General features: G+C 42.5%; 1 non-coding gene across 1 annotated transcript; it reads left to right on the top strand.

Moving 5' to 3' along the window:
• Window positions 1-5667: 5667 nt before the first annotated feature.
• LOC123739673 (U7 small nuclear RNA) lies at window positions 5668-5720 on the top strand. Its single transcript, XR_006767851.1, has one exon. It is a non-coding gene; the product is annotated as a U7 small nuclear RNA (small nuclear RNA).
• The last annotated feature ends 9447 nt before the right edge of the window (window positions 5721-15167 follow it).

Below are 15167 nucleotides of genomic sequence, written 5' to 3'. Positions count from 1 at the left end.
CTAGGTCCACAGGGCCACAGTGATTTTCCTTATTGTGAAACGCATCAGAGTCAGTCTCAAGAAGCAGAGAAAGTGTCTGTGTCATGTAGTGTGAACCAGTTTCACGATGTCTATCATTTGAGGTTGGCAGTATTGTGACTCTCACACACTTACAGTAAATGTTACACAGCTCCAGTCTTCAGGGGCCAGTACTGACGCTGATAGCCTCTCAGCTAACACTCCACTTCAATCCTCTGTCATCACTGCTAAGTGTCATATAGAGAATGGACTGTTTTGTATTTGGAGCCCAGGGAAATCCCAGTTGCTGTACATTTGGTGATAGAGGCTGAGGTGAATTGGGTAAGAGGGAGGATTGGTGTTCATGTACTTTCTCAGTAGCTTGGTACAGGAGTTATAGTTCTACCTCTTCTTTCTCAGTAGCTTGGTACAGGAACTAAAGTTCTACCTGTTCTTTCTCAGTAGCTTGGTACAGGAGTTATAGTTCTACCTCTTCTTTCTTAGTAGCTTGGCTTGGTACAAGAGCAATAGTTCTACCTCTTCTTTCTTAGTAGCTTGGTACATGAGTTATAGTTCTACCTGTTCTTCCTCAGTAGCTTGGTACAGGAGCTATAGTTCTACCTGTTCTTTCTCAGTAGCTTGGTACAAAAGCTATAGTTCTACCTCTTCTTTCTTAGTAGTTTGGTACAGGAGCTATAGTTCTACCTGTTCTTTCTCAGTAGCATGGTACAGGAGCTATAGTTCTACCTCTTCTTTCTCAGTAGCTTGGTACAGGAGCTATAGTTCTACCTGTTCTTCCTCAGTAGCTTGGTACAGGAGCTATAGTTCTACCTCTTCTTTCTCAGTAGTTTGGTACATGAGTTATAGTTCTACCTGTTCTTTCTCAGTAGCATGGTACAGGAGCTATAGTTCTACCTCTTCTTTCTCAGTAGCTTGGTACAGGAGCTATAGTTCTACCTGTTCTTCCTCAGTAGCTTGGTACAGGAGCTATAGTTCTACCTCTTCTTTCTCAGTAGCTTGGTACAGGAGCTATAGTTCTACCTCTTCTTTCTCAGTAGCTTGGTACAGGAGTTATAGGTCTACCTCTTCTTTTTAGTAGCTTGGCTTGGTACAAGAGCTATAGTTCTACCTCTTCTTTCTTAGTAGCTTGGTACAAGAGCTATAGTTCTACCTCTTCTATCTCAATAGCTTTGTACAGGAGCTATAGTTCTAACTCTTCTTTCTCAGTAGCTTGGTACAGGAGTTATAGTTCTACCTCTTATTTCTCAGTAGCTTGGTACAGGAGTTATAGTTCTACCTCTTCTATCTCAGTAGCTTGGTACAGGAGCTATAGTTCTACCTCTTCTATCTCAGTAGCTTGGTACAGGAGCTATAGTTCTACCTGTTCTTTCTCAGTAGCTTGGTACAGGAGCTATAGTTCTACCTCTTCTTTCTCAGTAGCTTGGTACAGGAGTTATAGTTCTACCTCTTCTTTCTCAGTAGCTTGGTACAGGAGCTATAGTTCTACCTCTTCTTTCTCAGTAGCTTGGTACAGGAGCTATGTAGTTCGACTACTTCTTTTCCTCCTTACTTATTGTTTGCGCCACATACAAACTTAACGTCTCTGCTCAGGGATTTCTGGCGCTTCGTTTGACAGGCGTTATGTAAACCAGCTGATGCGGTTTAGATAGGTGGGTGTGTGAGTTTTAATAGGCCAGGCTTGTTAAAGTGCTGGAGGAGTGGGCGGTGTTGCTGCTGTGCCACTCCTGAACTTTACTTTTCAAACTCCATTCAAGTGAATTAACCCCTGGGAATCTTTGACAATCAAGACAACTGAGGGGGAGCCAGGGGCATGGGGGAAGAGGATACCTAGTCAGTTGCACAACTGAATGCATTCAACTGAAATGTGTCTTCCACATTTGGCCCAACCTCTCTGATCGACGTCCATGTCATCAGCACCCGGAGACGTTGTTGTTGGGGGTTAACTGCCTTGCTCAAGGGCAGAACGGCAGATTTTGACCTATCGATTACTGGCCGAACGATCTTAACCGCTAGCATACCTGCAGCCCCCACAGGGAGGGAGAGAGACGGTGTGTGTGTATATGTAGGAGTGTGTGCCTTCTCCTTCACATCAGGGCTTTATGTGGCCGTGAAGGCCTTCTCTGGGCCTCTCCATGGGTTGTGACAGCAAGGGGTTCAGTCAGGGGTGCAGGGATAGCCCCCGGGGGTGACCTGAACAACACCCGCTCCTCTTAGAATGAGATGCTAATGTGGTGCAGTCGACTCACCCCCTCTCTACCCCTCACCTCCAATGTACCAAATCAGTGGAAGAGAAACTCAACGAATATCCCTGACACCACACGCACGCACGCACGCACGCGTGCGCACGCGCACACACACACACACACACACACACACACACACACACACACACACACACACACACACACACACACTAATATGGAAAAAAGCCTGTTTGGAACGAATATGAGGGCAAATATTATTCTTCCTGAGCGTAACCACGGTGAGCACCTCTGACCTGGCAGTGAAAGTGCTGAAACAAAAAGCCCAAAGACTTTTTCTGCTCCTTCAAACGAGTGCTACATAAAATAAACACGGCCATCAGATCACCAGTCTGTGAACATGGGGCAGCATCACCCCGCACCGCCTGCCCAGCCTCGTGCTCTATGGGAGTTAAGTGTGGGGTCCGCTCAGTCAACATGACGCAAAATGGAACAAGCCTCCAACAGAAGCCCCCGGGCTGACGGAATAAGGCCCCTGCCCACAGTCCCCAAGCCCCTGAGAAAGGGAGAAAAAGAGAGGAAAGGGTAGAGAGGGAAGACGAGAGGAGAGGTGCCGACATTTTAGGAAAAGACCACCAGGCCCCAGTCTGCAGCACTGACCCCCTCCCCAATACACACACAACCGTCCAGAGAGCCAACAACAGGACAGACAGCCGACAGAGAGAGAGAGCAGGAGAGACAGAGAGAGAGAGAGAGAGAGAGAGAGAAAGCAGGAGAGAGAAAGAGAAAGAGAGAGAGAGAGCAGGAGAGATGGAGAGAGAACAGGGCAGCAGGGTGGTTGGTGGCTGGAGCTGCCTGGGAGACTGTGGGGCTTAGCTGGCTAGCCAGGCTAACAGTGGGCAGCCACACAGCCTGTAGGAGCTGACCTCACAGGGGTTCTTTATAAGCTGTGTGTGTGTGTGTGTGTGTGTGTGTGTGTGTGTGTGTGTGTGTGTGTGTGTGTGTGTGTGTGTGTGTGTGTGTGTGTGTGTGTGTGTGTGGGGAGGAGCTGACGTAACCTGCTGCGTACAGGAGAAAACACATTTGTCCCCTGGGGAGACCTGGGCTTCTCTTCTGACCCTTCTGCCCCAACCATAACCTCAGAGAGATTACACACACACTCACACACATCATTTCACACACACAGAGATTTATACACAAACTAAACCTCCTAGTCCATCTCTAACCTCATACACAGATTCCACTCTCCAAGTACCTCATAGAGGGATTCTGATTCCACACCCTCCGTCCTGTTCTAATCCAATAAACTCTCACATAATACATGGCTTCTGCTTACTGATTATTAGAGGAATCATTCATTGTTGCACCAGATACAACATAGGGGATTGTATATGGCAGTAGGGCAGGCTGCTTTACTGCCACATGACATGATGAACTCAGTGAAATCTGGGCTAAGGCTAGATGTGAGTTTTACTAACACACATATGCATATTGCAAACACACACACACACACACACACACACACACACACACACACACACACACACACACACACACACCACACACCTAACAGCAACACACCCAACGTCAGTTACATACCATGAGGCAGCAGATCACCTTCTATTGCTTCTAGGGTAAATAGTGTATGAAACTCCTCCCTACACCATTTCTCATCCCTATCATCAAATATAGACTACTGTACAGTACATACCATATATAGACTACTGTACGGTACATACCATATATAGACTACTGCACAGTACATACCATATATAGACTACTGTACAGACATTCCATATATAGACTACTGTACAGTACATACCATATATAGACTACTGTACAGTACATGTCATATATAGACTACTGTACAGTACATACCATATATAGACTACTGTACAGTACATACCATATATAGACTACTGTACGGTACATATCATATATATAGACTACTGTACGGTTCATATCATATATAGACTACTGTACAGACATTCCATATATAGACTACTGTACAGTACATACCATATATAGACTACTGTACGGTACATACCATATATCGACTACTGTACAGTACATATGATATATAGACTACTGTACGGTACATATCATATATAGACTACTGTACAGTACATATCATATATAGACTACTGCACAGTACATACCATATATAGACTACTGTACAGTACATACCATATATAGACTACTGTACGGTACATACAATATATAGACTACGGTACATACCATATATAGACTACTGTACAGTACATACCATATATAGACTACTGTACGGTACATACAATATATAGACTACGGTACATACCATATATAGACTACTGTACAGTACATATCATATATAGACTACTGTACGGTACATACCATATATAGACTACTGTACGGTACATATCATATATAGACTACTGTACGGTACATATCATATATATAGACTACTGTACGGTACATACCATATATAAACTACTGTACAGTACATACCATATATAGACTACTATACAGTACATATCATATATAGACTACTGTACAGTACATATCATATATAGACTACTATACAGTACATATCCTATATAGACTACTGTACAGTACATACCATATATAGACTACTATACAGTACATACCATATATAGAGATCATAGATCACAGTCCCCCCACCCACCCTACAGCGTAGTTTCAGGCCTCACCTCGCCGTGCGGTATGTGCTTGCTCACGGATGAAGGCTCCTGGGAGGTGATGTAATCCAAGGGAAACGGGGGGAACTACCCTGGTGGTAAAGTAATTTGATCCCTCCCTGGGCTATTTAGCTGCTGCCTAAAACTATTACTTTCTGCTCTCAGATCAGCCCCAGCATGCACAGAGAGGAGATTAAAGCCTCCTAGCTGCTCCGAGTGCAGCTCAGGACCCAGCGACTCCCAGCGATTAGCCTAATCACGTCATGTGGAGTTGGATGAAGTTGTTCATAGGAAGTGATCCAATGTCAGTTTTGAGTCCCTTCCCTGCTAGGGGGTACTCTGATGTCAGTGCAGACAGAGGGTACAGTGGAGTGAGACAGCACAGGAACTGGACCTACTGACTCACACTGCCCACATTAACAAATACTACCGTACTACACACTGTAGTATCCCTCGATCATGTGTAGTACTTTCTATAGAATGTTATAGTATACTGTAAAATACTATTGTAAATATTCCAGTATTATCCACAAAAAAGACAATGAATACTACATAACAGTCCTCAAAAACACTACAGTTTTTTTAACTATAGTAAATACTACAATATTTAATTTGCATATACCCTGCCCATTCCCCTCCATCCATAAGTGAGAAACCTAAATGCCAAGTATAGACCATATATTGTGTTCCCTACAGGTTATAGAAAAGAGCAGAAGCTCTGAACTATCCATTCAGAACCCAGTCCAAACTACCTACTTACAGGTTTTGGTAAATGTCCTCTTTTAGTATTTCTCCAGTAGGTTTCCTCAAGGAGAAAGCCTCCACCTCTATGTCAAAGATAATAAAACTGAAACACTTTAGTAAATACTATAGTAATGTTCCCAAAAACACTACAGTAAATACTACAGTATACTACAGTCCGCAAAAACACTACAGTAATTACTATAGTATATACTAGAGGTCGACCGATTAATCGGAATGGCCGATTAATTAGGGCCGGTTTCAAGTTTTCATAACAATCGGAAATCGGTATTTTTGGACGCCGACTTGGCCTTTTTTATTTTTTATTTTTTTAGACCTTTATTTAACTAGGCAAGTCAGTTAAGAACACATTCTTATTTTCAATGACGGCCTAGGAACGGTGGGTTAACTGCCTTGTTCAGGGGCAGAATTACAGATTTTTACCTTGTCAGCTCAGGGATTCAATATTGCAACCTTACGGTTAACTAGTCCAACGCTCTAACCACCTGCTTTACATTGCACTCCACGAGGAGCCTGCCTTTTACGCGAATGCAGTAAGAAGCCAAGGTAAGTTGCTAGCTAGCATTAAACTTATCTTATAAAAAACAATCAATCAATCATAATCTCTAGTTAACTACACATGGTTGATGATATTACTAGTTTATCTAGTCTGTCCTGCGTTGCATATAATCGCTTAGGTACACTTTGCACCAACCATAAACATCAATGCCTTTCTTAAGTATATATTTTTAAACCTGCATATTTAGTTAATATTGCCTGCTAACATGAATTTCTTTTAACTAGGGAAAATGTGTCACTTCTCTTGCAAACAGAGTCAGGGTATATGCAGCAGTTTGGGCCACCTGGCTCGTTGCGAACTGTGAAGACTATTTCTTCCTAACAAAGACAGCCGACTTTGCCAAACGGGGGATGATTTAACAAAAGCGCATTTGCGAAAAAAGCGCAATCGTTGCACGACTGTACCTAACCATAAACATCAATGCCTTTCTTAAAATTAATACACAGAAGTATATATTTTTAAACCTGCATATTTAGCTAAAAGAAATCCAGGTTAGCAGGCAATATTAACCAGGTGAAATTGGGTCATTTTGCGTTCATTGCACGCAGTCAGGGTATATGCAACAGTTGGCTCGTTGCCAGGCGGCCCAAACTAATTTGCCAGAATTTTACGTAATTATGACATAACATTGAAGGTTGTGCAATGTAACAGGAATAACGTTTTGTTTTCGAGATGATAGTTTCCAGATTCGACCATATTAATGACCTAAGGCTTGTATTTCTGTGTGTTATTATGTTATAATTAAGTCTATGATTTGATAGAGCAGTCTGACTGAGTGATGGTAGGCAGCAGCAGGCTCGTAAGCGTTCATTCAAAATAGCACTTTCGTGCGTTTTTCCAGCAGCTCTTCGCTATGCATTGCGCTGTTTATGACTTCAAGCCTGTCAACTCCCAAGATTAGGCTGGTGTAACCGACGTGAAATGGCTAGCTAGTTAGCTCTGAGACTTGGAGTAGTTGTTTCCCCTTGCTCTACATGGGTAACGCTGCTTCGAGGGTGGCTGTTGTCGATGTGTTCCTGGTTCGAGCCCAGGTAGGAGCGAGGAGAGGGACGGAAGCTATACTGTTACACTGGCAATACTAAAGTGCCTATAAGAACATCCAATAGTCAAAGGTATATGAAATACAAATCGTATAGAGAGAAATAGTCCTATAATTCCTATAATAACTACAACCTAAAACATCTTACCTGGGAATATTGAAGACTCATGTTAAAAGGAACCACCAGCTTTTATATGTTCTTATGTTCTGAGCAAGGAACTTAAATGTTAGCTTTTTTACATGGCACATATTGCACTTTTACTTTCTTCTCCAACACTTTGTTTTTGCATTATTTAAACCAAATTGAACATGTTTCATTATTTATTTGAGGCTAAATTGATTTTATTGATGTATTATATTAAGTTAAAATAAGTGTTCATTCAGTATTGTTGTAATTGTCATTATTACAACTTTTTTTTTTTATCGGCCGATTAATCGGTATCGGCGTTTTTGGGCCCCAATAATCGGTATCGGTATCGGCGTTGAAAAAGCATAATCGGTTGACCTCTAGTATATACTACAGTATTTATACTATACTAAACTTTAAATACCAGGGTTTGGAACATAAATTATTTTCCAATTGTTCAGTTCCAACAGAAACACATTTTTTTTCTGGTGTTCTGGACAGAAAATAAAGTTCTGATCCCATTCAAACAAAAAAGGTAATGGTTCATATAGTATATTTTTGTCAACAGTGTTTTACATTTTAGCTTATTAATTTACTCCACCAATTAGCACTGATAGAGCAGCTTGCTGCGGAACGGGTTAGAAAGTTGTTGACATGTTTCATTGGTCAGATAGGCCTAAGTGCAGGTGCAAGATGCGACTGTCGCATCTTGCACCTGCACTTAGGTGCGACTTAGGTGCGACTTAGATGCGACTGTCGCATCTTGCACCTGCACTTAGGCCTATCTGACCAATCAAACATGTCAACAACTTTCTAACCCGTTCCGCAGCAAGCTGCTCTATCAGTGCTATATACAGTGCCTTGCGAAAGTATTCGGCCCCCTTGAACTTTTTGACCTTTTGCCACATTTCAGGCTTCAAACATAAAGATATAAAACTGTAATTTTTTGTGAAGAATCAACAACAAGTGGGACACAATCATGAAGTGGAACGAAATTTATTGGATATTTCAAAATGTTTAACAAATAAAAAACGGAAAAATTGGGGGTGCAAAATTATTCAGCCCCCTTAAGTTAATACTTTGTAGCTCCACCTTTTGCTGCGATTACAGCTGTAAGTCGCTTGGGGTATGTCTCTATCAGTTTTGCACATCGAGAGACTGAAATTTTTGCCCATTCCTCCTTGCAAAACAGCTCGAGCTCAGTGAGGTTGGATGGAGAGCGTTTGTGAACTGCAGTTTTCAGTTCTTTCCACAGATTCTCGATTGGATTCAGGTCTGGACTTTGACTTGGCCATTCTAACACCTGGATATGTTTATTTGTGAACCATTCCATTGTAGATTTTGCTTTATGTTTTGGATCATTGTCTTGTTGGACGACAAATCTCCGTCCCAGTCTCAGGTCTTTTGCAGACTCCATCAGGTTTTCTTCCAGAATGGTCCTGTATTTGGCTCCATCCATCTTCCCATCAATTTTAACCATCTTCCCTGCCCCTGCTGAAGAAAAGCAGGCCCAAACCATGATGCTGCCACCACCATGTTTGACAGTGGGGATGGTTGGTTCAGGGTGATGAGCTGTGTTGCTTTTACGCCAAACATAACGTTTTGCATTGTTGCCAAAAAGTTCGATTTTGGTTTCATCTGACCAGAGCACCTTCTTCCACATGTTTGGTGTGTCTCCCAGGTGGCTAGTGGCAAACTTTAAACAACACTTTTTATGGATATCTTTAAGAAATGGCTTTCTTCTTGCCACTCTTCCATAAAGGCCAGATTTGTGCAGTATACGACTGATTGTTGTCCTATGGACAGAGTCTCCCACCTCAGCTGTAGATCTCTGCAGTTCATCCAGAGTGATCATGGGCCTCTTGGCTGCATCTCTGATCAGTCTTCTCCTTGTATGAGCTGAAAGTTTAGAGGGACAGCCGGGTCTTCGTAGATTTGCAGTGGTCTGATACTCCTTCCATTTCAATATTATCGCTTGCACAGTGCTCCTTGGGATGTTTAAAGCTTGGGAAATCTTTTTGTATCCAAATCCGGCTTTAAACTTCTCCACAACAGTATCTCGGACCTGCCGGTGTGTTCCTTGTTCTTCATGATGCTCTCTGCGCTTTAAACGGACCTCTGAGACTATCACAAAGCAGGTGCATTTATACGGAGACTTGATTACACACAGGTGGATTCTATTTATCATCATTAGGTCATTAGGTCATCATTTAGGTCAACATTGGATCATTCAGAGATCCTCACTGAACTTCTGGAGAGAGTTTGCTGCACTGAAAGTAAAGGGGGTGAATAATTTTGCACGGACAATTTTTCAGTTTTTTATTTGTTAAAAAAGTTTGAAATATCCAATAAATTTCGTTCCACTTCATAATTGTGTCCCACTTCTTGTTGATATATATATATATATATACTGTATGTTTATTGTCACATACACTGGATAGGTACAGTGAAATGTGTTGTTTTACAGGGTCAGCCATATTAGTATTAGGGTTAAGTGAGACGGCTGCATCACTACCTGATTTCTTGACCGCAGGAAGCCCAAACAGATATAATATTAGACTAAAACATAATCATTTCAATCATCTGTATATGAGCACGTGTCTCTCTATTCTGCATGATAATACTTGGGAACAGAATTCTTCAATTAAAATCACTTGTCTGAGACCTGATGACTCGTGTAAGCTCCCACAAGCTAACACCGCTTTATCTCAGCGGGGTAAACGCTATCTTGAGTCATACGGGTGACCCAGGCTCGATACCCAGTCGGTCACAAAGAGGGTACAGTGGAGGCAGGTGGGACAGGAGAAAGGGCTTATTGAGTCACACAGAGGTGCTGTCACTCACAGCTAACGACTCACCACTCAGAAATCAGGTAGTGAAGCAGCCGTCTCCTCCTCTTCCTCGTCAATGTCAGACCTGCCCAATCACACACAGATTAGCTGGGTTTGTCCTTCCTGTGTCATACTTCTCTCTCTTCCCCCTGGCTATGGTCTGTCTGTCTGTTGCATTTGTGTCCTACCTCTGTCTCTCTATCGGGTCGTCCTATCCCATCCCTCTATCATTCATCATTCCTCTCTCTTTCTTTGTCACGGTAACGGAATTCTGCTGAGAATCCGATTGTTCACTTAAAATGTATGCCAAACAAAAACCATTGATTTCAAAGTTTAACAAACCATACAACTCTATGAACAAGGACTACCTTTATCAATTTACACAAAACCTTTTACAGATTCAAAGTTTGGTAACAGAATTTTTGTAAAATCTCCCTGTTTTTTATGTGTCCAAGTTTTCCAAAAACTCTGCCAAATATCTTCTCCGAATTAAGATTAGCGATGTCTGCAGAAACAATGGGGTGTCAACTATGACATGACACATTGACTTTGAAAATATCTCTTTTGGTTATTGAACTACAGTAAGTGAAGTGGATTTACACCCGTTAAGAAAATTGCAGTAATGGAATTTAATCGTGGATCCCTGATCTGTACAACACAGAAGTGCATAATTATGGATATGAATGTCATTCTCTTCATGGTGATGTATCCTAAAGGTACTCTAAGGTATACATATGTAATATCCTCCTGGCTATTATTTGAATGACATCTATGTTTCACAAGTTTGGACATCAAAGTACAGCACTTTAGAACTCAGTACAGAACAGTAGAGTTCAGTACAGTACAGTAAAATAGTGTATTGTTCAGTACAGTAGAGTTCAGTACAGTATACTTCAGTACAGTAAAGTAGAGTATACTTCAGTACTGTACTGTACATTATAGTGTACTCATCTCTAGTGTGCTCTACTGTGTACTGTACTGTACTGAAGCATACTGTACTGAACTCTACTGAACTATACTCAACTTTACAGTACTGTGCTGTACTGTGCTGCACTGTACTGTATTGTACTGTGCTCTTCAAACATGTGAAACCAACTGTGGTTTGTGATTAAATTGATTTCCCATTGTAGAGAATTCAATAGCAGAAATTCCATTACCAATTTTTCTGGAAATTCCGCTACCGATTTGGAAATGGTGTTTAGAGATTTGATCACTTAATAATTCATTAACAAAATTGATATCAGTAAAACACTATAACTAATTGATAGGTTACTTACCAGTTACTTCTGTGAACTTTCAATATCCTCCCTCCTCACGAGGGAGAGAAATTCGAAAATGTCTTAAAGATATGTGGGTTTTTGGTAAAGGAATTTCAAGGCACAAGGCAATGTTTCTTAAACTTGCAGAAGAATTTCTACAAAACAAAATAGAAGTGTTGAAATTAGCAGGAGGGGGTCTTCAACATTATTGTGTTTAGATGTATTTCTGATAACTTTTAAGTCTTTTTCTGGTAGATGTTTCCTAAAACCCCTTTTCCATCTGTGTGACCAGAAATCAAAGCCTTTACTTGTTCAACATTTTTGGGATGGAAAATGGTTGAAAAATGTATACAGTACATTCGAAAAGTATTCAGACCCATTTACTTTTTCTACATTTTGTTACATTACAGCCTTAATCTAAAATGTATTAAATAGTTTTTTCCCCCTCATCAATCTACACACAATACCCCATAATGACAAAGCAAAAACTGTTTTTTTGAAATGTTAGCAAGTTTATTACAAATACAAAAACTGAAATGTCACATTTACCTAAGTATTCAGACCCTTTACTCAGTACTTTGTTGAAGCACCTTTGGCAGCGATTAACGAGTCTTCTTGGGTATGATGCTACAAGCTTGGCACACCTGTATTTGGGGAGTTTCTCCCATTCTTCTCTGTAGATCCTCTCAAACTCTGTCAGGTCTCTCCAGAGATGTTCAATCGGGTTCAAGTCCAGGCTCTGGCTGGGCCACTCAAGGACATTCAGAGACTTGTCCTGAAGCCACTCCTGCGTTGTCTTGGCTGTGTGCTTAGGGTCGTTGTCTTGTTGGAAGGTGAACCTTCGTCCCAGTCTGAGGTCCTGAGCGCTCTGGAGCAGGTTTTCATCAAGGATCTCTCTGTACTTTGCTTCGTTCATCTTTCCCTCGATCCTGACTAGTCTCCTAGTCCCTGCTGCTGAAAAACGTCCCCACAGCATGATGCTGCCACCACTATGCTTCACCGTAGGGGTGGTGCCAGATTTGTCTACATACTCCTGTCTCGGAGCTCTACGGACAATTCCTTCAACCCCATGGCATGGTTTTTGCTCTGACATGGGACCTTATATAAACTCAGCAAAAAAGAAATATCCTTTTTTCAGGACCCTGTCTTTCAAAGATAATTTGTAAAAATCCAAATAACTTCAGGGTTTAAAGGGTTTAAACTGTTTCCCATGCTTGTTCAATGAACCATAAACAATTAACGAACATGCACCTGTGGAATGGTCGTTAAGACACTAACAGCTTACAGACGGTAGGCAATTAAGGTCCCAGTTATGAAAACTTAGGATACTAAAGAGGCCTTTCTACTGACTCTGAAAACACCAAAAGAAAGATGCCCAGGGTCCCTGCTCATCTGCGTGATCGTGCCTTAGGCATGCTGCAAGGAGGCATGAGGACTGCAGATGTGGCCAGGGCAAAAAACTGCAATGTCCGTACTGTGAGACGCATAAAACAGCGCTACAGGGAGACAGGACGGACAGCTGATCGTCCTCGCAGTGGCAGACCACGTGTAACAACACCTGCACAGGATCGGTACATCCGAACATCACACCTGCGGGACAGGTACAGGATAGCAACAACAAGGAACGCCAGGAATGCACAATCCCTCCATCAGTGCTCAGACTGTCCTCAATAGGCTGAGAGAGGCTGGACTGAGGGCTTGTAGGCCTGTTGTAAGGCAGGTCCTCACCAGACATCACCGGCAACAACGTCGCCTATAGGCTCAAACCCACCGTCGCTGGACCAGACAGGACTGGCAAAAAGTGCTCTTCACTGACGAGTTGCGGTTTTGTCTCACCAGGGGTGATGGTCGGATTCACGTTTATCGTCGAAGGAATGAGCGTTACACCGAGGCCTGTACTCAGGAGCAGGATCGATTTGGAGGTGGAGGGTCCGTCATGGTCTGGGGCGGTGTGTCACAGCATCATCGGACTGAGCTTGTTGTAATTGCAGGCAATCTCAATGCTGTGCCTTACAGGGAAGACATCCTCCTCCCTCATGCGGTACCCTTCCTGCAGGCTCATCCTGACATGACCCTCCAGCATGACAATGTCACCAGCCATACTGCTTGTTCTGTGTGTGATTTCCTGCAAGACAGGAATGTCAGTGTTCTGCCATGGCCAGCGAAGAGCCCGAATCTCAATCCCATTGAGCACGTCTGGGACCTGTTGAGGGCTAGGGCCATTCCCCCAGAAATGTCCGGGAACTTGCAGGTGCCCTGGTGGAAGAGTGGGGTAACATCTCACCGCAAGAACTGGCAAATCTGGTGCAGTCCATGAGGAGGAGATGCACTGCAGTACTTAATGAAGCTGGTAGCCACACCAGATACTGACTGTTACTTTTGATTTTAACCCCCCCCCCCTTTTGTTCAGGGACACATTATTCAATTTCTGTTAGTCACATGTCTGTGGAACTTGTTCAGTTTATGTCTCAGTTGTTGAATCTTATTATGTTCATACAAATATTTACACATGTTAAGTTTGCTGAAAATAAACGCAGTTGACAGTGAGAGGACGTTTCTTTTTTTGCTGAGTTTAGGTGTGTGCCTTTCCAAATCATGTCCAATCAATTGAATTTACCACATGTGGACTCCAATCAAGTTGTAGAAACATCTCAAGGATGATCAATGGAAACAGAATGCACCTGAGCTCAAATTCGAGTCTCATAGCAAAGGGTCTGAATACTTATATAAATAAGGTTTTTCTGTTTTCGCTTTGTCATTATGGGGTATTGTGTGTAGATTGAGGAAAAATGTTTATTTCATCAATTTTAGAATAATGCTGTAACGTTACAAAGGGGTCTGAATACTTTCCGAATGCACTGTATATGCCTTCATTTCTAAAACAATATAAACTCTCAGTTTTCATTTGACACCCTATTTGACATGCTCCTATGAACTTCCTATGTTGGTGCTCATGGGTAATTTAACATGGAAATGACCTCATTCCATTCTCTTTCCACTGGCGATTGTCAGTCTTTCTGCCATCATTGCGTTATATCTCTCTTTCTAGCTGGTCATCCTGTCGCTTCCCTTCCCTCTCTTATTCATCCTCCCCCCTCTCTCTGTCATCCCTTTCTCTTTCCCCTGGCGATTGTCAGTCTGTCTATTTTCTTTCTGTTGTCCCTTGTTTCACTCTATTCCTGGGGAATTTCCATCTTATCTATGACCAGGGAGCATTCCTGACATTCCAGCCATTCATCCTGGCACTGCAAGGGGTCCAGCCAGATGCAGGGGCGTCACTAATACAAAACAGACAGTGACACAGCCAGGGCCAGCTCGACCTGGCCCCACTAACACCAACACTGACCTTCTCATAGACCCACAGAGAGGGAGATGGAGTAGTGGAGAGAAAGAGAGTTGGGGAGAGAGAGATGGAGAAATAGGGAGTGAGAGAGGGATGGGGAGAGGGAGATGTAGAAATAGGGAGTGAAAGAGAGATGGAGAGAGGGAGATGGAGTAGTGGAGAGAGAACGAGTTGGGGAGAGAGAGAGATGGAGAAAGAGGGAGTGAGAGAGAGATGGGAAGAGGGAGATGGTGAGTCAGGAAGAGATGGAGGTGAGGGATGGAGATAGAGGTATGGAGAAAGAAAATGAGAGAAAGAAAAACAGAAAGCAAGGAAGACAACGAGAGGACAGACAGAGAGGTGGAGACAGA

The sequence above is a fragment of the Salmo salar genome, chromosome 02 (assembly GCF_965601325.2).
Source record: "Salmo salar chromosome 02, fSalSal1, whole genome shotgun sequence".
In the NCBI taxonomy this organism is placed as follows: domain Eukaryota; kingdom Metazoa; phylum Chordata; class Actinopteri; order Salmoniformes; family Salmonidae; genus Salmo; species Salmo salar.
This window is presented reverse-complemented; position numbering and strand designations above follow the sequence as displayed.